Genomic DNA, 24,873 nt, shown 5'->3' on the forward strand with positions numbered 1-24,873 from the left:
GTTCCCAACAAGCTAGCTGAAGGACGGCTTTCACACACACTTATCTCTCAGAACTGAGCAAGTGGAGAGACGTTCGTTCATCTAGCACCAAGGGAACGGGTTGCAGGAGACACTTTTTCTCTGCTTTCTCAGTCTATTTCCTAGTGCCGGTTTGAAGTTCCTGCAGTTTTCACTGTAAAACCGAGTTGGAGCTTGTACCTCCCCATATATATGTATGGAATGGAGTTTGCAACTGAAAAGAAACTTTGTGTTCCCAACAAGCTAGCTGAAGGACGGCTTTCACACACACTTATCTCTCAGAACTGAGCAAGTGGAGAGACGTTCGTTCATCTAGCACCAAGGGAACGGGTTGCAGGAGACACTATTTCTCTGCTTTCTCAGTCTGTTTGCTAGTGCCGGTTTGAAGTTCCTGCAGTTTTCACTGTAAACCCGAGTTGGAGCTTGTACCTCCCCATATATATGTATGGAATGGAGTTTGCAACTGAAAAGAAACTTTGTGTTCCCAACAAGCTAGCTGAAGGACGGCTTTCACACACACTTATCTCTCAGAACTGAGCAAGTGGAGAGACGTTCGTTCATCTAGCACCAAGGGAACGGGTTGCAGGAGACACTTTTTCTCTGCTTTCTCAGTCTGTTTGCTAGTGCCGGTTTGAAGTTCCTGCAGTTTTCACTGTAAAACCGAGTTGGAGCTTGTACCTCCCCATATATATGTATGGAATGGAGTTTGCAACTGAAAAGAAACTTTGTGTTCCCAACAAGCTAGCTGAAGGACGGCTTTCACACACACTTATCTCTCAGAACTGAGCAAGTGGAGAGACGTTCGTTCATCTAGCACCAAGGGAACGGGTTGCAGGAGACACTTTTTCTCTGCTTTCTCAGTCTGTTTCCCAGTGCCGGTTTGAAGTTCCTGCAGTTTTCACTGTAAAACCGAGTTGGAGCTTGTACCTCCCATATATATGTATGGAATGGAGTTTGCAACTGAAAAGAAACTTTGTGTTCCCAACAAGCTAGCTGAAGGACGGCTTTCACACACACTTATCTCTCAGAACTGAGCAAGTGGAGAGACGTTCGTTCATCTAGCACCAAGGGAACGAGTTGCAGGAGACACTTTTTCTCTGCATTCTCAGTCTATTTCCTAGTGCCGGTTTGAAGTTCCTGCAGTTTTCACTGTAAAACCGAGTTGGAGCTTGTACCTCCCCATATATATGTATGGATTGGAGTTTGCAACTGAAAAGAAACTTTGTGTTCCCAAAAAGCTAGCTGAAGACGGCTTTCACACACACTTATCTCTCAGAACTGAGCAAGTGGAGAGACGTTCGTTCATCTAGCACCAAGGGAACGGGTTGCAGGAGACACTTTTTCTCTGCTTTCTCAGTCTGTTTCCTAGTGCCGGTTTGAAGTTCCTGCAGTTTTCACTGTAAAACCGAGTTGGAGCTTGTACCTCCCATATATATGTATAAAATGGAGTTTGCAACTGAAAAAAAACTTTGTGTTCCCAACATGCTAGCTGAAGGACGGCTTTCACACACACTTATCTCTCAGAACTGAGCAAGTGGAGAGACGTTCGTTCATCTAGCACCAAGGGAACGGGTTGCAGGAGACACTTTTTCTCAGCTTTCTCAGTCTGTTTGCTAGTGCCGGTTTGAAGTTCCTGCACTTTTCACTGTAAAACCGAGTTGGAGCTTGTACCTCCCCATATATATGTATGGAATGGAGTTTGCAACTGAAAAGAAACTTTGTGTTCCCAACAAGCTAGCTGAAGGACGGCTTTCACACACACTTATCTGTCAGAACTGAGCAAGTGGAGAGACGTTCGTTCATCTAGCACCAAGGGAACGGGTTGCAGGAGACACTTTTTCTCTGCTTTCTCAGTCTGTTTGCTAGTGCCGGTTTGAAGTTCCTGCAGTTTTCACTGTAAAACCGAGTTGGAGCTTGTACCTCCCCATATATATGTATGGAATGGAGTTTGCAACTGAAAAGAAACTTTGTGTTCCCAACAAGCTAGCTGAAGGACGGCTTTCACACACACTCATCTCTCAGAACTGAGCAAGTGGAGAGACGTTCGTTCATCTAGCACCAAGGGAACGGGTTGCAGGAGACACTTTTTCTCTGCATTCTCAGTCTGTTTCCCAGTGCCGGTTTGAAGTTCCTGCAGTTTTCACTGTAAAACCGAGTTGGAGCTTGTACCTCCCCATATATATGTATGGATTGGAGTTTGCAACTGAAAAGAAACTTTGTGTTCCCAAAAAGCTAGCTGAAGGACGGCTTTCACACACACTTATCTCTCAGAACTGAGCAAGTGGAGAGACGTTCGTTCATCTAGCACCAAGGGAACGGGTTGCAGGAGACACTTTTTCTCTGCTTTCTCAGTCTGTTTCCTAGTGCCGGTTTGAAGTTCCTGCAGTTTTCACTGTAAAACCGAGTTGGAGCTTGTACCTCCCATATATATGTATAAAATGGAGTTTGCAACTGAAAAAAAACTTTGTGTTCCCAACATGCTAGCTGAAGGACGGCTTTCACACACACTTATCTCTCAGAACTGAGCAAGTGGAGAGACGTTCGTTCATCTAGCACCAAGGGAACGGGTTGCAGGAGACACTTTTTCTCTGCTTTCTCAGTCTGTTTGCTAGTGCCGGTTTGAAGTTCCTGCACTTTTCACTGTAAAACCGAGTTGGAGCTTGTACCTCCCCATATATATGTATGGAATGGAGTTTGCAACTGAAAAGAAACTTTGTGTTCCCAACAAGCTAGCTGAAGGACGGCTTTCACACACACTTATCTCTCAGAACTGAGCAAGTGGAGAGACGTTCGTTCATCTAGCACCAAGGGAACGGGTTGCAGGAGACACTTTTTCTCTGCTTTCTCAGTCTGTTTGCTAGTGCCGGTTTGAAGTTCCTGCAGTTTTCACTGTAAAACCGAGTTGGAGCTTGTACCTCCCCATATATATGTATGGAATGGAGTTTGCAACTGAAAAGAAACTTTGTGTTCCCAACAAGCTAGCTGAAGGACGGCTTTCACACACACTTATCTCTCAGAACTGAGCAAGTGGAGAGACGTTCGTTCATCTAGCACCAAGGGAACGGGTTGCAGGAGACACTTTTTCTCTGCTTTCTCAGTCTGTTTCCCAGTGCCCGTTTGAAGTTCCTGCAGTTTTCACTGTAAAACCGAGTTGGAGCTTGTACCTCCCATATATATGTATGGAATGGAGTTTGCAACTGAAAAGAAACTTTGTGTTCCCAACAAGCTAGCTGAAGGACGGCTTTCACACACACTTATCTCTCAGAACTTAGCAAGTGGAGAGACGTTCGTTCATCTAGCACCAAGGGAACGGGTTGCAGGAGACACTTTTTCTCTGCTTTCTCAGTCTATTTCCTAGTGCCGGTTTGAAGTTCCTGCAGTTTTCACTGTAAAACCGAGTTGGAGCTTGTACCTCCCATATATATGTATGGAATGGAGTTTGCAACTGAAAAGAAACTTTGTGTTCCCAACATGCTAGCTGAAGGACGGCTTTCACACACACTTATCTCTCAGAACTGAGCAAGTGGAGAGACGTTCGTTCATCTAGCACCAAGGGAACGGGTTGCAGGAGACACTTTTTCTCTGCTTTCTCAGTCTGTTTGCTAGTGCCGGTTTGAAGTTCCTGCAGTTTTCACTGTAAAACCGAGTTGGAGCTTGTACCTCCCCATATATATGTATGGAATGGAGTTTGCAACTGAAAAGAAACTTTGTGTTCCCAACAAGCTAGCTGAAGGACGGCTTTCACACACACTTATCTCTCAGAACTGAGCAAGTGGAGAGACGTTCGTTCATCTAGCACCAAGGGAACGGGTTGCAGGAGACACTTTTTCTCTGCTTTCTCAGTCTGTTTGCTAGTGCCGGTTTGAAGTTCCTGCAGTTTTCACTGTAAAACCGAGTTGGAGCTTGTACCTCCCCATATATATGTATGGAATGGAGTTTGCAACTGAAAAGAAACTTTGTGTTCCCAACAAGCTAGCTGAAGGACGGCTTTCACACACACTTATCTCTCAGAACTGAGCAAGTGGAGAGACGTTCGTTCATCTAGCACCAAGGGAACGGGTTGCAGGAGACACTTTTTCTCCGCTTTCTCAGTCTGTTTCCCAGTGCCCGTTTGAAGTTCCTGCAGTTTTCACTGTAAAACCGAGTTGGAGCTTGTACCTCCCATATATATGTATGGAATGGAGTTTGCAACTGAAAAGAAACTTTGTGTTCCCAACAAGCTAGCTGAAGGACGGCTTTCACACACACTTATCTCTCAGAACTTAGCAAGTGGAGAGACGTTCGTTCATCTAGCACCAAGGGAACGGGTTGCAGGAGACACTTTTTCTCTGCTTTCTCAGTCTATTTCCTAGTGCCGGTTTGAAGTTCCTGCAGTTTTCACTGTAAAACCGAGTTGGAGCTTGTACCTCCCATATATATGTATGGAATGGAGTTTGCAACTGAAAAGAAACTTTGTGTTCCCAACATGCTAGCTGAAGGAAGGCTTTCACACACACTTATCTCTCAGAACTGAGCAAGTGGAGAGACGTTCGTTCATCTAGCACCAAGGGAACGGGTTGCAGGAGACACTTTTTCTCTGCTTTCGCAGTCTGTTTGCTAGTGCCGGTTTGAAGTTCCTGCAGTTTTCACTGTAAAACCGAGTTGGAGCTTGTACCTCCCCATATATATGTATGGAATGGAGTTTGCAACTGAAAAGAAACTTTGTGTTCCCAACAAGCTAGCTGAAGGACGGCTTTCACACACACTTATCTCTCAGAACTGAGCAAGTGGAGAGACGTTAGTTCATCTAGCACCAAGGGAACGGGTTGCAGGAGACACTTTTTCTCTGCTTTCTCAGTCTGTTTGCTAGTGCCGGTTTGAAGTTCCTGCAGTTTTCACTGTAAAACCGAGTTGGAGCTTGTACCTCCCCATATATATGTATGGAATGGAGTTTGCAACTGAAAAGAAACTTTGTGTTCCCAACAAGCTAGCTGAAGGACGGCTTTCACACACACTTATCTCTCAGAACTGAGCAAGTGGAGAGACGTTCGTTCATCTAGCACCAAGGGAACGGGTTGCAGGAGACACTTTTTCTCTGCTTTCTCAGTCTGTTTCCCAGTGCCGGTTTGAAGTTCCTGCAGTTTTCACTGTAAAACCGAGTTGGAGCTTGTACCTCCCATATATATGTATGGAATGGAGTTTGCAACTGAAAAGAAACTTTGTGTTCCCAACAAGCTAGCTGAAGGACGGCTTTCACACACACTTATCTCTCAGAACTGAGCAAGTGGAGAGACGTTCGTTCATCTAGCACCAAGGGAACGAGTTGCAGGAGACACTTTTTCTCTGCATTCTCAGTCTATTTCCTAGTGCCGGTTTGAAGTTCCTGCAGTTTTCACTGTAAAACCGAGTTGGAGCTTGTACCTCCCCATATATATGTATGGATTGGAGTTTGCAACTGAAAAGAAACTTTGTGTTCCCAAAAAGCTAGCTGAAGGACGGCTTTCACACACACTTATCTCTCAGAACTGAGCAAGTGGAGAGACGTTCGTTCATCTAGCACCAAGGGAACGGGTTGCAGGAGACACTTTTTCTCTGCTTTCTCAGTCTGTTTCCTAGTGCCGGTTTGAAGTTCCTGCAGTTTTCACTGTAAAACCGAGTTGGAGCTTGTACCTCCCATATATATGTATAAAATGGAGTTTGCAACTGAAAAAAAACTTTGTGTTCCCAACAAGCTAGCTGAAGGACGGCTTTCAAACACATTTATCTCTCAGAACTGAGCAAGTGGAGAGACGTTAGTTCATCTATCAGCAAGGGAACGGGTTGCATGAGACACTTTTTCTCTGCTTTCTCAGTCTGTTTCCTAGTGCCGGTTTGAAGTTCCTGCAGTTTTCACTGTAAAACCGTGTTGGAGCTTGTACCTCCCCATATATATGTATGGAATGGAGTTTGCAACTGAAAAGAAACTTGGTGTTCCCAACAAGCTAGCTGAAGGACGGCTTTCACACACACTTATCTCTCAGAACTGAGCAAGTGGAGAGACGTTCGTTCATCTAGCACCAAGGGAACGGGTTGCAGGAGACACTTTTTCTCTGCTTTCTCAGTCTGTTTCCTAGTGCCGGTTTGAAGTTCCTGCAGTTTTCACTGTAAAACCGAGTTGGAGCTTGTACCTCCCATATATATGTATGGAATGGAGTTTGCAACTGAAAAGAAACTTTGTGTTCCCAACAAGCTAGCTGAAGGACGGCTTTCAAACACACTTATCTCTCAGAACTGAGCAAGTGGAGAGACGTTTGTTCATCTATCACCAAGGGAACGGGTTGCATGAGACACTTTTTCTCTGCTTTCTCAGTCTGTTTCCTAGTGCCGGTTTGAAGTTCCTGCAGTTTTCACTGTAAAACCGAGTTGGAGCTTGTACCTCCCCATATATATGTATGGAATGGAGTTTGCAACTGAAAAGAAACTTGGTGTTCCCAACAAGCTAGCTGAAGGACGGCTTTCACACACACTTATCTCTCAGAACTGAGCAAGTGGAGAGACGTTCGTTCATCTAGCACCAAGGGAACGGGTTGCAGGAGACACTTTTTCTCTGCATTCTCAGTCTGTTTCCCAGTGCCGGTTTGAAGTTCCTGCAGTTTTCACTGTAAAACCGAGTTGGAGCTTGTACCTCCCATATATATGTATGGAATGGAGTTTGCAACTGAAAAGAAACTTTGTGTTCCCAACAAGCTAGCTGAAGGACGGCTTTCACACACACTTATCTCTCAGAACTGAGCAAGTGGAGAGACGTTCGTTCATCTAGCACCAAGGGAACGAGTTGCAGGAGACACTTTTTCTCTGCATTCTCAGTCTATTTCCTAGTGCCGGTTTGAAGTTCCTGCACTTTTCACTGTAAAACCGAGTTGGAGCTTGTACCTCCCCATATATATGTATGGATTGGAGTTTGCAACTGAAAAGAAACTTTGTGTTCCCAAAAAGCTAGCTGAAGGACGGCTTTCACACACACTTATCTCTCAGAACTGAGCAAGTGGAGAGACGTTAGTTCATCTATCAGCAAGGGAACGGGTTGCATGAGACACTTTTTCTCTGCTTTCTCAGTCTGTTTCCTAGTGCCGGTTTGAAGTTCCTGCAGTTTTCACTGTAAAACCGAGTTGGAGCTTGTACCTCCCCATATATATGTATGGAATGGAGTTTGCAACTGAAAAGATACTTGGTGTTCCAAACAAGCTAGCTGAAGGACGGCTTTCACACACAATTATCTCTCAGAACTGAGCAAGTGGAGAGACGTTCGTTCATCTAGCACCAAGGGAACGGGTTGCAGGAGACACTTTTTCTCTGCTTTCTCAGTCTGTTTCCTAGTGCCGGTTTGAAGTTCCTGCAGTTTTCACTGTAAAACCGAGTTGGAGCTTGTACCTCCCATATATATGTATGGAATGGAGTTTGCAACTGAAAAGAAACTTTGTGTTCCCAACAAGCTAGCTGAAGGACGGCTTTCAAACACACTTATCTCTCAGAACTGAGCAAGTGGAGAGACGTTTGTTCATCTATCACCAAGGGAACGGGTTGCATGAGACACTTTTTCTCTGCTTTCTCAGTCTATTTCCTAGTGCCGGTTTGAAGTTCCTGCAGTTTTCACTGTAAAACCGAGTTGGAGCTTGTACCTCCCCATATATATGTATGGAATGGAGTTTGCAACTGAAAAGAAACTTGGTGTTCCCAACAAGCTAGCTGAAGGACGGCTTTCACACACACTTATCTCTCAGAACTGAGCAAGTGGAGAGACGTTCGTTCATCTAGCACCAAGGGAACGGGTTGCAGGAGACACTTTTTCTCTGCTTTCTCAGTCTGTTTGCTAGTGCCGGTTTGAAGTTCCTGCAGTTTTCACTGTAAAACCGAGTTGGAGCTTGTACCTCCCATATATATGTATGGAATGGAGTTTGCAACTGAAAAGAAACTTTGTGTTCCCAACAAGCTAGCTGAAGGACGGCTTTCACACACACTTATCTCTCAGAACTGAGCAAGTGGAGAGACGTTCGTTCATCTAGCACCAAGGGAACGAGTTGCAGGAGACACTTTTTCTCTGCATTCTCAGTCTATTTCCTAGTGCCGGTTTGAAGTTCCTGCAGTTTTCACTGTAAAACCGAGTTGGAGCTTGTACCTCCCCATATATATGTATGGATTGGAGTTTGCAACTGAAAAGAAACTTTGTGTTCCCAAAAAGCTAGCTGAAGGACGGCTTTCACACACACTTATCTCTCAGAACTGAGCAAGTGGAGAGACGTTCGTTCATCTAGCACCAAGGGAACGAGTTGCAGGAGACACTTTTTCTCTGCATTCTCAGTCTATTTCCTAGTGCCGGTTTGAAGTTCCTGCACTTTTCACTGTAAAACCGAGTTGGAGCTTGTACCTCCCCATATATATGTATGGATTGGAGTTTGCAACTGAAAAGAAACTTTGTGTTCCCAAAAAGCTAGCTGAAGGACGGCTTTCACACACACTTATCTCTCAGAACTGAGCAAGTGGAGAGACGTTCGTTCATCTAGCACCAAGGGAACGGGTTGCAGGAGACACTTTTTCTCTGCTTTCTCAGTCTGTTTCCTAGTGCCGGTTTGAAGTTCCTGCAGTTTTCACTGTAAAACCGAGTTGGAGCTTGTACCTCCCATATATATGTATGGAATGGAGTTTGCAACTGAAAAAAAACTTTGTGTTCCCAACAAGCTAGCTGAAGGACGGCTTTCAAACACACTTATCTCTCAGAACTGAGCAAGTGGAGAGACGTTAGTTCATCTATCAGCAAGGGAACGGGTTGCATGAGACACTTTTTCTCTGCTTTCTCAGTCTGTTTCCTAGTGCCGGTTTGAAGTTCCTGCAGTTTTCACTGTAAAACCGAGTTGGAGCTTGTACCTCCCCATATATATGTATGGAATGGAGTTTGCAACTGAAAAGATACTTGGTGTTCCAAACAAGCTAGCTGAAGGACGGCTTTCACACACAATTATCTCTCAGAACTGAGCAAGTGGAGAGACGTTCGTTCATCTAGCACCAAGGGAACGGGTTGCAGGAGACACTTTTTCTCTGCTTTCTCAGTCTGTTTCCTAGTGCCGGTTTGAAGTTCCTGCAGTTTTCACTGTAAAACCGAGTTGGAGCTTGTACCTCCCATATATATGTATGGAATGGAGTTTGCAACTGAAAAGAAACTTTGTGTTCCCAACAAGCTAGCTGAAGGACGGCTTTCAAACACACTTATCTCTCAGAACTGAGGAAGTGGAGAGACGTTTGTTCATCTATCACCAAGGGAACGGGTTGCATGAGACACTTTTTCTCTGCTTTCTCAGTCTATTTCCTAGTGCCGGTTTGAAGTTCCTGCAGTTTTCACTGTAAAACCGAGTTGGAGCTTGTACCTCCCCATATATATGTATGGAATGGAGTTTGCAACTGAAAAGAAACTTGGTGTTCCCAACAAGCTAGCTGAAGGACGGCTTTCACACACACTTATCTCTCAGAACTGAGCAAGTGGAGAGACGTTCGTTCATCTAGCACCAAGGGAACGGGTTGCAGGAGACAATTTTTCTCTGCTTTCTCAGTCTGTTTGCTAGTGCCGGTTTGAAGTTCCTGCAGTTTTCACTGTAAAACCGAGTTGGAGCTTGTACCTCCCCATATATATGTATGGAATGGAGTTTGCAACTGAAAAGAAACTTTGTGTTCCCAACAAGCTAGCTGAAGGACGGCTTTCACACACACTTATCTCTCAGAACTGAGCAAGTGGAGAGACGTTCGTTCATCTAGCACGAAGGGAACGGGTTGCAGGAGACACTTTTTCTCTGCTTTCTCAGTCTGTTTCCTAGTGCCGGTTTGAAGTTCCTGCAGTTTTCACTGTAAAACCGAGTTGGAGCTTGTACCTCCCCATATATATGTATGGAATGGAGTTTGCAACTGAAAAGAAACTTTGTGTTCCCAACAAGCTAGCTGAAGGACGGCTTTCACACACACTTATCTCTCAGAACTGAGCAAGTGGAGAGACGTTCGTTCATCTAGCACCAAGGGAACGGGTTGCAGGAGACACTTTTTCTCTGCTTTCTCAGTCTATTTCCTAGTGCCGGTTTGAAGTTCCTTCAGTTTTCACTGTAAAACCGAGTTGGAGCTTGTACCTCCCCATATATATGTATGGAATGGAGTTTGCAACTGAAAAGAAACTTTGTGTTCCCAACAAGCTAGCTGAAGGACGGCTTTCACACACACTTATCTCTCAGAACTGAGCAAGTGGAGAGACGTTCGTTCATCTAGCACCAAGGGAACGGGTTGCAGGAGACACTATTTCTCTGCTTTCTCAGTCTGTTTGCTAGTGCCGGTTTGAAGTTCCTGCAGTTTTCACTGTAAACCCGAGTTGGAGCTTGTACCTCCCCATATATATGTATGGAATGGAGTTTGCAACTGAAAAGAAACTTTGTGTTCCCAACAAGCTACCTGAAGGACGGCTTTCACACACACTTATCTCTCAGAACTGAGCAAGTGGTGAGACGTTCGTTCATCTAGCACCAAGGGAACGGGTTGCAGGAGACACTTTTTCTCTGCTTTCTCAGTCTGTTTGCTAGTGCCGGTTTGAAGTTCCTGCAGTTTTCACTGTAAAACCGAGTTGGAGCTTGTACCTTCCCATATATATGTATGGAATGGATTTTGCAACTGAAAAGAAACTTTGTGTTCCCAACAAGCTAGCTGAAGGACGGCTTTCACACACACTTATCTCTCAGAACTGAGCAAGTGGAGAGACGTTCGTTCATCTAGCACCAAGGGAACGGGTTGCAGGAGACACTTTTTCTCTGCTTTCTCAGTCTGTTTCCTAGTGCCGGTTTGAAGTTCCTGCAGTTTTCACTGTAAAACCGAGTTGGAGCTTGTACCTCCCCATATATATGTATGGAATGGAGTTTGCAACTGAAAAGAAACTTTGTGTTCCCAACAAGCTAGCTGAAGGACGGCTTTCACACACACTTATCTCTCAGAACTGAGCAAGTGGAGAGACGTTCGTTCATCTAGCACCAAGGGAACGGGTTGCAGGAGACACTATTTCTCTGCTTTCTCACTCTGTTTGCTAGTGCCGGTTTGAAGTTCCTGCAGTTTTCACTGTAAACCCGAGTTGGAGCTTGTACCTCCCCATATATATGTATGGAATGGAGTTTGCAACTGAAAAGAAACTTTGTGTTCCCAACAAGCTACCTGAAGGACGGCTTTCACACACACTTATCTCTCAGAACTGAGCAAGTGGAGAGACGTTCGTTCATCTAGCACCAAGGGAACGGGTTGCAGGAGACACTTTTTCTCTGCTTTCTCAGTCTATTTCCTAGTGCCGGTTTGAAGTTCCTGCAGTTTTCACTGTAAAACCGAGTTGGAGCTTGTACCTCCCCATATATATGTATGGAATGGAGTTTGCAACTGAAAAGAAACTTTGTGTTCCCAACAAGCTAGCTGAAGGACGGCTTTCACACACACTTATCTCTCAGAACTGAGCAAGTGGAGAGACGTTCGTTCATCTAGCACCAAGGGAACGGTTTGCAGGAGACACTTTTTCTCTGCTTTCTCAGTCTATTTCCTAGTGCCGGTTTCAAGTTCCTGCAGTTTTCACTGTAAACCCGAGTTGGAGCTTGTAACTCCCATATATATGTATGGAATGGAGTTTGCAACTGAAAAGAAACTTTGTGTTCCCAACAAGCTAGGTGAAGGACGGCTTTCACACTCACTTATCTCTCAGAACTGAGCAAGTGGAGAGACGTTCGTTCATCTAGCACCAAGGGAACGGGTTGCAGGAGACACTTTTTCTCTGCTTTCTCAGTCTGTTTCCTAGTGCCGGTTTGAAGATCCTGCAGTTTTCACTGTAAAACCGAGTTGGAGCTTGTACCTCCCCATATATATTTATGGATTGGAGTTTGCAACTGAAAAGAAACTTTGTGTTCCCAACAAGCTAGCTGAAGCACGGCTTTCACACACACATATCTCTCAGAACTGAGCAAGTGGAGAGACGTTCGTTCATCTAGCACCAAGGGAACGGTTTGCAGGAGACACTTTTTCTCTGCTTTCTCAGTCTATTTCCTAGTGCCGGTTTGAAGTTCCTGCAGTTTTCAGTGTAAAACCGAGTTGGAGCTTGTACCTCCCATATGTATGTATGGAATGGAGTTTGCAACTGAAAAGAAACTTTGTGTTCCCAACAAGCTAGCTGAAGGACGGCTTTCAAACACACTTATCTCTCAGAACTGAGCAAGTGGAGAGACGTTCGTTCATCTAGCACCAAGGGAACGGGTTGCAGGAGACACTTTTTCTCTGCTTTCTCAGTCTGTTTCCTAGTGCCGGTTTGAAGTTCCTGCAGTTTTCACTGTAAAACCGAGTTGGAGCTTGTACTTCCCCATATATATGTATGGATTGGAGTTTGCAACTGAAAAGAAACTTTGTGTTCCCAACAAGCTAGCTGAAGGACGGCTTTCACACACACTTATCTCTCAGAACTGAGCAAGTGGAGAGACGTTCGTTCATCTAGCACCAAGGGAACGGGTTGCAGGAGAAACTTTTTCTCTGCTTTCTCAGTCTGTTTCCTAGAGCCGGTTTGAAGTTCCTGCAGTTTTCACTGTAAAACCGAGTTGGAGCTTGTACCTCCCCATATATATGTATGGAATGGAGTTTGCAACTGAAAAGAAACTTTGTGTTCCCAACAAGCTACCTGAAGGACGGCTTTCACACACACTTATCTCTCAGAACTGAGCAAGTGGTGAGACGTTCGTTCATCTAGCACCAAGGGAACGGGTTGCAGGAGACACTTTTTCTCTGCTTTCTCAGTCTGTTTGCTAGTGCCGGTTTGAAGTTCCTGCAGTTTTCACTGTAAAACCGAGTTGGAGCTTGTACCTTCCCATATATATGTATGGAATGGATTTTGCAACTGAAAAGAAACTTTGTGTTCCCAACAAGCTAGCTGAAGGACGGCTTTCACACACACTTATCTCTCAGAACTGAGCAAGTGGAGAGACGTTCGTTCATCTAGCACCAAGGGAACGGGTTGCAGGAGACACTTTTTCTCTGCTTTCTCAGTCTGTTTCCTAGTGCCGGTTTGAAGTTCCTGCAGTTTTCACTGTAAAACCGAGTTGGAGCTTGTACCTCCCCATATATATGTATGGAATGGAGTTTGCAACTGAAAAGAAACTTTGTGTTCCCAACAAGCTAGCTGAAGGACGGCTTTCACACACACTTATCTCTCAGAACTGAGCAAGTGGAGAGACGTTCGTTCATCTAGCACCAAGGGAACGGGTTGCAGGAGACACTATTTCTCTGCTTTCTCAGTCTGTTTGCTAGTGCCGGTTTGAAGTTCCTGCAGTTTTCACTGTAAACCCGAGTTGGAGCTTGTACCTCCCCATATATATGTATGGAATGGAGTTTGCAACTGAAAAGAAACTTTGTGTTCCCAACAAGCTACCTGAAGGACGGCTTTCACACACACTTATCTCTCAGAACTGAGCAAGTGGAGAGACGTTCGTTCATCTAGCACCAAGGGAACGGGTTGCAGGAGACACTTTTTCTCTGCTTTCTCAGTCTATTTCCTAGTGCCGGTTTGAAGTTCCTGCAGTTTTCACTGTAAAACCGAGTTGGAGCTTGTACCTCCCCATATATATGTATGGAATGGAGTTTGCAACTGAAAAGAAACTTTGTGTTCCCAACAAGCTAGCTGAAGGACGGCTTTCACACACACTTATCTCTCAGAACTGAGCAAGTGGAGAGACGTTCGTTCATCTAGCACCAAGGGAACGGTTTGCAGGAGACACTTTTTCTCTGCTTTCTCAGTCTATTTCCTAGTGCCGGTTTCAAGTTCCTGCAGTTTTCACTGTAAACCCGAGTTGGAGCTTGTAACTCCCATATATATGTATGGAATGGAGTTTGCAACTGAAAAGAAACTTTGTGTTCCCAACAAGCTAGGTGAAGGACGGCTTTCACACTCACTTATCTCTCAGAACTGAGCAAGTGGAGAGACGTTCGTTCATCTAGCACCAAGGGAACGGGTTGCAGGAGACACTTTTTCTCTGCTTTCTCAGTCTGTTTCCTAGTGCCGGTTTGAAGATCCTGCAGTTTTCACTGTAAAACCGAGTTGGAGCTTGTACCTCCCCATATATATTTATGGATTGGAGTTTGCAACTGAAAAGAAACTTTGTGTTCCCAACAAGCTAGCTGAAGCACGGCTTTCACACACACATATCTCTCAGAACTGAGCAAGTGGAGAGACGTTCGTTCATCTAGCACCAAGGGAACGGGTTGCAGGAGACACTTTTTCTCTGCTTTCTCAGTCTGTTTCCTAGTGCCGGTTTGAAGTTCCTGCAGTTTTCACTGTAAAACCGATTTGGAGCTTGTACCTCCCCATATATATGTATGGAATGGGGTTTGCAACTGAAAAGAAAATTTGTGTTCCCAACAAGATAGCTGAAGGACGGCTTTCACACACACTTATCTCTCAGAACTGAGCAAGTGGAGAGACGTTCGTTCATCTATCACCAAGGGAACGGGTTGCATGAGACACTTTTTCTCAGTTTTCTCAGTCTGTTTCCTAGTGCCGGTTTGAAGTTCCTGCAGTTTTCACTGTAAAACCGAGTTGGAGCTTGTACCTCCCCATATATATGTATGGAATGGAGTTTGCAACTGAAAAGAAACTTTGTGTTCCCAACAAGATAGGTGAAGGACGACTTTCACACTCACTTATCTCTCAGAACTGAGCAAGTGGAGAGACGTTCGTTCATCTAGCACCAAGGGAACGGGTTGCAGGAGACACTTTTTCTCTGCTTTCTCAGTCTGTTTCCTAGTGCCGGTTTGAAGTTCCTGCAGTTTTCACTGTAAAACCGAGTTGGAGCTTGTACTTCCCCATATATATGTATGGATTGGAGTTTGCAACTGAAAAGAAACTTTGTGTTCCCAACAAGCTAGCTGAAGGACGGCTTTCACACACACTTATCTCTCAGAACTGAGCAAGTGGAGAGACGTTCGTTCATCTAGCACCAAGGGAACGGGTTGCAGGAGAAACTTTTTCTCTGCTTTCTCAGTCTGTTTCCTAGAGCCGGTTTGAAGTTCCTGCAGTTTTCACTGTAAAACCGAGTTGGAGCTTGTACCTCCCCATATATATGTATGGAATGGAGTTTGCAACTGAAAAGAAACTTGGTGTTCCCAACAAGCTAGCTGAAGGACGGCTTTCACACACACTTATCTCTCAGAACTGAGCAAGTGGAGAGACGTTCGTTCATCTAGCACCAAGGGAACGGTTTGCAGGAGACACTTTTTCTCTGCTTTCTCAGTCTATTTCCTAGTGCCGGTTTGAAGTTCCTGCAGTTTTCAGTGTAAAACCGAGTTGGAGCTTGTACCTCCCATATATATGTATGGAATGGAGTTTGCGACTGAAAAGAAACTTTGTGTTCCCAACAAGGTAGCTGAAGGACGGCTTTCAAACACACTTATCTCTCAGAACTGAGCAAGTGGAGAGACGTTCGTTCATCTATCACCAAGGGAACGGGTTGCAGGAGACACTTTTTCTCTGCTTTCTCAGTCTGTTTCCTAGTGCCGGTTTGAAGTTCCTGCAGTTTTCACTGTAAACCCGAGTTGGAGCTTGTACATCCCCATATATATGTATGGAATGAAGTTTGCAACTTAAAAGAAACTTTGTGTTCCCAACAAGCTAGCTGAAGGACGGCTTTCACACACACTTATCTCTCAGAACTGAGCAAGTGGAGAGACGTTCGTTCATCTAGCACCAAGGGAACGGGTTGCAGGAGACACTTTTTCTCTGCTTTCTCAGTCTGTTTGCTAGTGCCGGTTTGAAGTTCCTGCAGTTTTCACTGTAAAACCGAGTTGGAGCTTGTACCTCCCCATATATATGTATGGAATGGAGTTTGCAACTGAAAAGAAACTTTGTGTTCCCAACAAGCTAGCTGAAGGACGGCTTTCACACACACTTATCTCTCAGAACTGAGCAAGTGGAGAGACGTTCGTTCATCTATCACCAAGGGAACGGGTTGCATGAGACACTTTTTCTCTGCTTTCTCAGTCTGTTTCCCAGTGCCCGTTTGAAGTTCCTGCAGTTTTCACTGTAAAACCGAGTTGGAGCTTGTACCTCCCCATATATATGTATGGAATGGAGTTTGCAACTGAAAAGAAACTTTGTGTTCCCAACAAGCTAGGTGAAGGACGGCTTTCACACTGACTTATCTCTCAGAACTGAGCAAGTGGAGAGACGTTCGTTCATCTAGCACCAAGGGAACGGTTTGCAGGAGACACTTTTTCTCTGCTTTCTCAGTCTATTTCCTAGTGCCGGTTTGAAGTTCCTGCAGTTTTCAGTGTAAAACCGAGTTGGAGCTTGTACCTCCCATATGTATGTATGGAATGGAGTTTGCAACTGAAAAGAAACTTTGTGTTCCCAACAAGCTAGCTGAAGGACGGCTTTCAAACACACTTATCTCTCAGAACTGAGCAAGTGGAGAGACGTTCGTTCATCTAGCACCAAGGGAACGGGTTGCAGGAGACACTTTTTCTCTGCTTTCTCAGTCTGTTTCCTACTGCCGGTTTGAAGTTCCTGCAGTTTTCACTGTAAAACCGATTTGGAGCTTGTACCTCCCCATATATATGTATGGAATGGAGTTTGCAACTGAAAAGAAAATTTGTGTTCCCAACAAGATAGCTGAAGGACAGCTTTCACACACACTTATCTCTCAGAACTGAGCAAGTGGAGAGACGTTCGTTCATCTATCACCAAGGGAACGGGTTGCATGAGACACTTTTTCTCAGTTTTCTCAGTCTGTTTCCTAGTGCCGGTTTGAAGTTCCTGCAGTTTTCACTGTAAAACCGAGTTGGAGCTTGTACCTCCCCATATATATGTATGGAATGGAGTTTGCAACTGAAAAGAAACTTTGTGTTCCCAACAAGATAGGTGAAGGACGACTTTCACACTCACTTATCTCTCAGAACTGAGCAAGTGGAGAGACGTTCGTTCATCTAGCACCAAGGGAACGGGTTGCAGGAGACACTTTTTCTCTGCTTTCTCAGTCTGTTTCCTAGTGCCGGTTTGAAGTTCCTGCAGTTTTCACTGTAAAACCGAGTTGGAGCTTGTACTTCCCCATATATATGTATGGATTGGAGTTTGCAACTGAAAAGAAACTTTGTGTTCCCAACAAGCTAGCTGAAGGACGGCTTTCACACACACTTATCTCTCAGAACTGAGCAAGTGGAGAGACGTTCGTTCATCTAGCACCAAGGGAACGGGTTGCAGGAGAAACTTTTTCTCTGCTTTCTCAGTCTGTTTCCTAGAGCCGGTTTGAAGTTCCTGCAGTTTTCACTGTAAAACCGAGTTGGAGCTTGTACCTCCCCATATATATGTATGGAATGGAGTTTGCAACTGAAAAGAAACTTTGTGTTCCCAACAAGCTAGCTGAAGGACGGCTTTCACACACACTTATCTCTCAGAACTGAGCAAGTGGAGAGACGTTCGTTCATCTAGCACCAAGGGAACGGTTTGCAGGAGACACTTTTTCTCTGCTTTCTCAGTCTATTTCCTAGTGCAGGTTTGAAGTTCCTGCAGTTTTCAGTGTAAAACCGATTTGGAGCTTGTACCTCCCATATATATGTATGGAATGGAGTTTGCGACTGAAAAGAAACTTTGTGTTCCCAACAAGGTAGCTGAAGGACGGCTTTCAAACACACTTATCTCTCAGAACTGAGCAAGTGGAGAGACGTTCGTTCATCTATCACCAAGGGAACGGGTTGCAGGAGACACTTTTTCTCTGCTTTCTCAGTCTGTTTCCTAGTGCCGGTTTGAAGTTCCTGCAGTTTTCACTGTAAAACCGAGTTGGAGCTTGTACCTCCCCATATATATGTATGGAATGAAGTTTGCAACTGAAAAGAAACTTTGTGTTCCCAACAAGCTAGCTGAAGGACGGCTTTCACACACACTTATCTCTCAGAACTGAGCAAGTGGAGAGACGTTCGTTCATCTAGCACCAAGGGAACGGGTTGCAGGAGAAACTTTTTCTCTGCTTTCTCAGTCTGTTTCCTAGAGCCGGTTTGAAGTTCCTGCAGTTTTCAATGTAAAACCGAGTTGGAGCTTGTACCTCCCCATATATATGTATGGAATGGAGTTTGCAACTGAAAAGAAACTTGGTGTTCCCAACAAGCTAGCTGAAGGACGGCTTTCACACACACTTATCTCTCAGAACTGAGCAAGTGGAGAGACGTTCGTTCATCTAGCACCAAGGGAACGGTTTGCAGGAGACACTTTTTCTCTGCTTTCTCAGTCTATTTCCTAGTGCCGGTTTGAAGTTCCTGCAGTTTTCAGTGTAAAACCGAGTTGGAGCTTGTACCTCCCATATATATGTATGGAATGGAGTTTGCGACTGAAAAGAAACTTTGTGTTCCCAACAAGGTAGCTGAAGGACGGCTTTCAAACACACTTATCTCTCAGAACTGAGCAAGTGGAGAGACGTTCGTTCATCTATCACCAAGGGAACGGGTTGCAGGAGACACTTTTTCTCTGCTTTCTCAGTCTGTTTCCTAGTGCCGGTTTGAAGTTCCTGCAGTTTTCACTGTAAAACCGAGTTGGAGCTTGTACCTCCCCATATATATGTATGGAATGAAGTTTGCAACTGAAAAGAAACTTTGTGTTCCCAACAAGCTAGCTGAAGGACGGCTTTCACACACACTTATCTCTCAGAACTGAGCAAGTGGAGAGACGTTCGTTCATCTAGCACCAAGGGAACGGGTTGCAGGAGACACTTTTTCTCTGCTTTCTCAGTCTGTTTGCTAGTGCCGGTTTGAAGTTCCTGCAGTTTTCACTGTAAAACCGAGTTGGAGCTTGTACCTCCCCATATATATGTATGGAATGGAGTTTGCAACTGAAAAGAAACTTGGTGTTCCCAACAAGCTAGCTGAAGGACGGCTTTCACACACACTTATCTCTCAGAACTGAGCAAGTGGAGAGACATTCGTTCATCTAGCACCAAGGGAACGGGTTGCAGGAGACACTTTTTCTCTGCTTTCTCAGTCTGTTTCCTAGTGCCGGTTTGAAGTTCCTGCAGTTTTCACTGTAAAACCGAGTTGGAGCTTGTTCCTCCCATATATATGTATGGAATGGAGTTTGCAACTGAAAAGAAACTTTGTGTTCCCAACAAGCTAGCTGAAGGACGGCTTTCAAACACACTTATCTCTCAGAACTGAGCAAGTGGAGAGACGTTCGTTCATCTAGCACCAAGGGAACGGGTTGCAGGAGACACTTTTTCTCTGCTTTCTCAGTCTGTTTCCTAATGCCGGTTTGAAGTTCCTGCAGTTTTCACTGTAAAACCGAGTTGGAGCTTGTACCTCCCCATATATATGTATGGAATGGAGTTTGCAACTGAAAAGAAACTTTGTGTTCCCAACAAGCTAGCTGAAGGACGGCTTTCACACACACTTATCTCTCAGAACTGAGCAAGTGGAGAGACGTTCGTTCATCTAGCACCAAGGGAACGGTTTGCAGGAGACACTTTTTCTCTGCTTTCTCAGTCTGTTTCCTAGTGCCTGTTTGAAGTTCCTGCAGTTTTCACTGTAAAACCGAGTTGGAGCTTGTACCTCCCCATATATATGTATGGAATGGAGTTTGCAACTGAAAAGAAACTTGGTGTTCCCAACAAGCTAGCTGAAGGACGGCTTTCACACACACTTATCTCTCAGAACTGAGCAAGTGGAGAGACGTTCGTTCATCTAGCACCAAGGGAACGGTTTGCAGGAGACACTTTTTCTCTGCTTTCTCAGTCTATTTCCTAGTGCCGGTTTGAAGTTCCTGCAGTTTTCATTGTAAAACCGAGTTGGAGCTTGTACCTCCCATATATATGTATGGAATGGAGTTTGCAACTGAAAAGAAACTTGGTGTTCCCAACAAGCTAGCTGAAGGACGGCTTTCAAACACACTTATCTCTCAGAACTGAGCAAGTGGAGAGACGTTCGTTCATCTAGCACCAAGGGAACGGGTTGCAGGAGACACTTTTTCTCTGCTTTCTCAGTCTGTTTCCTAGTGCCGGTTTGAAGTTCCTGCAGTTTTCACTGTAAAACCGAGTTGGAGCTTGTACCTCCCATATATATGTATGGAATGGAGTTTGCAACTGAAAAGAAACTTTGTGTTCCCAACAAGATAGGTGAAGGACGACTTTCACACTCACTTATCTCTCAGAACTGAGCAAGTGGAGAGACGTTCGTTCATCTAGCACCAAGGGAACGGGTTGCAGGAGACACTTTTTCTCTGCTTTCTCAGTCTGTTTCCTAGTGCCGGTTTGAAGTTCCTGCAGTTTTCACTGTAAACCGAGTTGGAGCTTGTACCTCCCCATATATATGTATGGAATGGAGTTTGCAACTGAAAAGAAACTTTGTGTTCCCAACAAGCTAGCTGAAGGACGGCTTTCACACACACTTATCTCTCAGAACTGAGCAAGTGGAGAGACGTTCGTTCATCTAGCACCAAGGGAACGGGTTGCAGGAGAAACTTTTTCTCTGCTTTCTCAGTCTGTTTCCTAGAGCCGGTTTGAAGTTCCTGCAGTTTTCACTGTAAAACCGAGTTGGAGTTTGTACCTCCCCATATATATGTATGGAATGGAGTTTGCAACTGAAAAGAAACTTGGTGTTCCCAACAAGCTAGCTGAAGGACGGCTTTCACACACACTTATCTCTCAGAACTGAGCAAGTGGAGAGACGTTCGTTCATCTAGCACCAAGGGAACGGTTTGCAGGAGACACTTTTTCTCTGCTTTCTCAGTCTATTTCCTTGTGCCGGTTTGAAGTTCCTGCAGTTTTCACTGTAAAACCGAGTTGGAGCTTGTACCTCCCATATATATGTATGGAATGGAGTTTGCGACTGAAAAGAAACTTTGTGTTCCCAACAAGGTAGCTGAAGGACGGCTTTCAAACCCACTTATCTCTCAGAACTGAGCAAGTGGAGAGACGTTCGTTCATCTATCACCAAGGGAACGGGTTGCAGGAGACACTTTTTCTCTGCTTTCTCAGTCTGTTTCCTAGTGCCGGTTTGAAGTTCCTGCAGTTTTCACTGTAAAACCGAGTTGGAGCTTGTACCTCCCCATATATATGTATGGAATGAAGTTTGCAACTGAAAAGAAACTTTGTGTTCCCAACAAGCTAGCTGAAGGACGGCTTTCACACACACTTATCTCTCAGAACTGAGCAAGTGGAGAGACGTTCGTTCATCTAGCACCAAGGGAACGGGTTGCAGGAGACACTTTTTCTCTGCTTTCTCAGTCTGTTTGCTAGTGCCGGTTTGAAGTTCCTGCAGTTTTCACTGTAAAACCGAGTTGGAGCTTGTACCTCCCCATATATATGTATGGAATGGAGTTTGCAACTGAAAAGAAACTTTGTGTTCCCAACAAGCTAGCTGAAGGACGGCTTTCACACACACTTATCTCTCAGAACTGAGCAAGTGGAGAGACGTTCGTTCATCTATCACCAAGGGAACGGGTTGCATGAGACACTTTTTCTCTGCTTTCTCAGTCTGTTTCCTAGTGCCGGTTTGAAGTTCCTGCAGTTTTCACTGTAAAACCGAGTTGGAGCTTGTACCTCCCCATATATATGTATGGAATGGAGTTTGCAACTGAAAAGAAACTTTGTGTTCCCAACAAGATAGGTGAAGGACGGCTTTCACACTCACTTATCTCTCAGAACTGAGCAAGTGGAGAGACGTTCGTTCATCTAGCACCAAGGGAACGGGTTGCAGGAGACACTTTTTCTCAGCTTTCTCAGTCTGTTTCCTAGTGCCGGTTTGAAGTTCCTGCAGTTTTCACTGTAAAACCGAGTTGGAGCTTGTACCTCCCCATATATATGTATGGAATGGAGTTTGCAACTGAAAAGAAACTTTGTGTTCCCAACAAGCTAGTTGAAGGACGGCTTTCACACACACTTATCTCTCAGAACTGAGCAAGTGGAGAGACGTTCGTTCATCTAGCACCAAGGGAACGGTTTGCAGGAGACACTTTTTCTCTTCTTTCTCAGTCTGTTTCCTAGTGCCGGTTTGAAGTTCCTGCAGTTTTCACTGTAAAACCGAGTTGGAGCTTGTACCTCCCATATATATGTATGGAATGGAGTTTGCAACTGAAAAGAAACTTTGTGTTCCCAACAAGCTAGCTGAAGGATGGCTTTCACACACACTTATCACTCAGAACTGAGCAAGTGGAGAGACGTTCGTTCATCTAGCACCAAGGGAACGGGTTGCAGGAGACACTTTTTCTCTGCTTTCTCAGTCTGTTTCCTAGTGCCGGTTTGAAGTTCCTGCAGTTTTCACTGTAAAACCGAGTTGGAGCTTGTACCTCCCCATATATATGTATGAAGTGGAGTTTGCAACTGAAAAGAAACTTTGTGTTCCCAACAAGCTAGCTGAAGGACGGCTTTCACACACACTTATCTCTCAGAACTGAGCAAGTGGAGAGACGTTCGTTCATCTAGCACCAAGGGAACGGGTTGCAGGAGACCATTTTTCTCTGCTTTCTCAGTCTGTTTCCTAGTGCCGGTTTGAAGTTCCTGCAGTTTTCACTGTAAAACCGAGTTGGAGATTGTACCTCCCCATATATATGTATGGAATGGAGTTTGCAACTGAAAAGAAACTTGGTGTTCCCAACAAGCTAGCTGAAGGACGGCTTTCACACACACTTATCTCTCAGAACTGAGCAAGTGGAGAGACGTTCGTTCATCTAGCACCAAGGGAACGGTTTGCAGGAGACACTTTTTCTCTGCTTTCTCAGTCTGTTTCCTAGTGCCGGTTTGAAGTTCCTGCAGTTTTCACTGTAAAACCGAGTTGGAGCTTGTACCTCCCCATATATATGTATGGAATGGAGTTTGCAACTGAAAAGAAACTTTGTGTTCCCAACAAGCTAGCTGAAGGATGGCTTTCACACACACTTATCACTCAGAACTGAGCAAGTGGAGAGACGTTCGTTCATCTAGCACCAAGGGAACGGGTTGCAGGAGACACTTTTTCTCTGCTTTCTCAGTCTGTTTCCTAGTGCCGGTTTGAAGTTCCTGCAGTTTTCACTGTAAAACCGAGTTGGAGCTTGTACCTCCCCATATATATGTATGAAGTGGAGTTTGCAACTGAAAAGAAACTTTGTGTTCCCAACAAGCTAGCTGAAGGACGGCTTTCACACACACTTATCTCTCAGAACTGAGCAAGTGGAGAGACGTTCGTTCATCTAGCACCAAGGGAACGGGTGGCAGGAGACCATTTTTCTCTGCTTTCTCAGTCTGTTTCCTAGTGCCGGTTTGAAGTTCCTGCAGTTTTCACTGTAAAACCGAGTTGGAGATTGTACCTCCCCATATATATGTATGGAATGGAGTTTGCAACTGAAAAGAAACTTGGTGTTCCCAACAAGCTAGCTGAAGGACGGCTTTCAAACACACTTATCTCTCAGAACTGAGCAAGTGGAGAGACGTTCGTTCATCTAGCACCAAGGGAACGGGTTGCATGAGACACTTTTTCTCTGCTTTCTCAGTCTGTTTCCTAGTGCCGGTTTGAAGTTCCTGCAGTTTTCACTGTAAAACCGAGTTGGAGCTTGTACCTCCCCATATATATGTATGGAATGGAGTTTGCAACTGAAAAGAAACTTGGTGTTCCCAACAAGCTAGCTGAAGGACGGCTTTCACACTCACTTATCTCTCAGAACTGAGCAAGTGGAGAGACGTTCGTTCATCTAGCACCAAGGGAACGGGTGGCAGGAGACACTTTTTCTCTGCTTTCTCAGTCTGTTTCCTAGTGCCGGTTTGAAGTTCCTGCAGTTTTCACTGTAAAACCGAGTTGGAGCTTGTACCTCCCCATATATATGTATGGAATGGAGTTTGCAACTGAAAAGAAACTTGGTGTTCCCAACAAGCTAGCTGAAGGACGGCTTTCACACACACTTATCTCTCAGAACTGAGCAAGTGGAGAGACATTCGTTCATCTAGCACCAAGGGAACGGGTTGCAGGAGACACTTTTTCTCTGCTTTCTCAGTCTGTTTCCTAGTGCCGGTTTGAAGTTCTTGCAGTTTTCACTGTAAAACCGAGTTGGAGCTTGTTCCTCCCATATATATGTATGGAATGGAGTTTGCAACTGAAAAGAAACTTTGTGTTCCCAACAAGCTAGCTGAAGGACGGCTTTCAAACACACTTATCTCTCAGAACTGAGCAAGTGGAGAGACGTTCGTTCATCTAGCACCAAGGGAACGGGTGGCAGGAGACACTTTTTCTCTGCTTTCTCAGTCTGTTTCCTAGTGCCGGTTTGAAGTTCCTGCAGTTTTCACTGTAAAACCGAGTTGGAGCTTGTACCTCCCCATATATATGTATGGAATGGAGTTTGCAACTGAAAAGAAACTTGGTGTTCCCAACAAGCTAGCTGAAGGACGGCTTTCACACACACTTATCTCTCAGAACTGAGCAAGTGGAGAGACGTTCGTTCATCTAGCACCAAGGGAACGGTTTGCAGGAGACACTTTTTCTCTGCTTTCTCAGTCTGTTTCCTAGTGCCGGTTTGAAGTTCCTGCAGTTTTCACTGTAAAACCGAGTTGGAGATTGTACCTCCCCATATATATGTATGGAATGGAGTTTGCAACTGAAAAGAAACTTTGTGTTCCCAACAAGCTAGCTGAAGGACGGCTTTCACACTCACTTATCTCTCAGAACTGAGCAAGTGGAGAGACGTTCGTTCATCTAGCACCAAGGGAACGGGTGGCAGGAGACACTTTTTCTCTGCTTTCTCAGTCTGTTTCCTAGTGCCGGTTTGAAGTTCCTGCAGTTTTCACTGTAAAACCGAGTTGGAGCTTGTACCTCCCCATATATATGTATGGAATGGAGTTTGCAACTGAAAAGAAACTTTGTGTT

This window comes from Camelus bactrianus, chromosome 15, assembly GCF_048773025.1.
Source record: "Camelus bactrianus isolate YW-2024 breed Bactrian camel chromosome 15, ASM4877302v1, whole genome shotgun sequence".
Taxonomy (NCBI): domain Eukaryota; kingdom Metazoa; phylum Chordata; class Mammalia; order Artiodactyla; family Camelidae; genus Camelus; species Camelus bactrianus.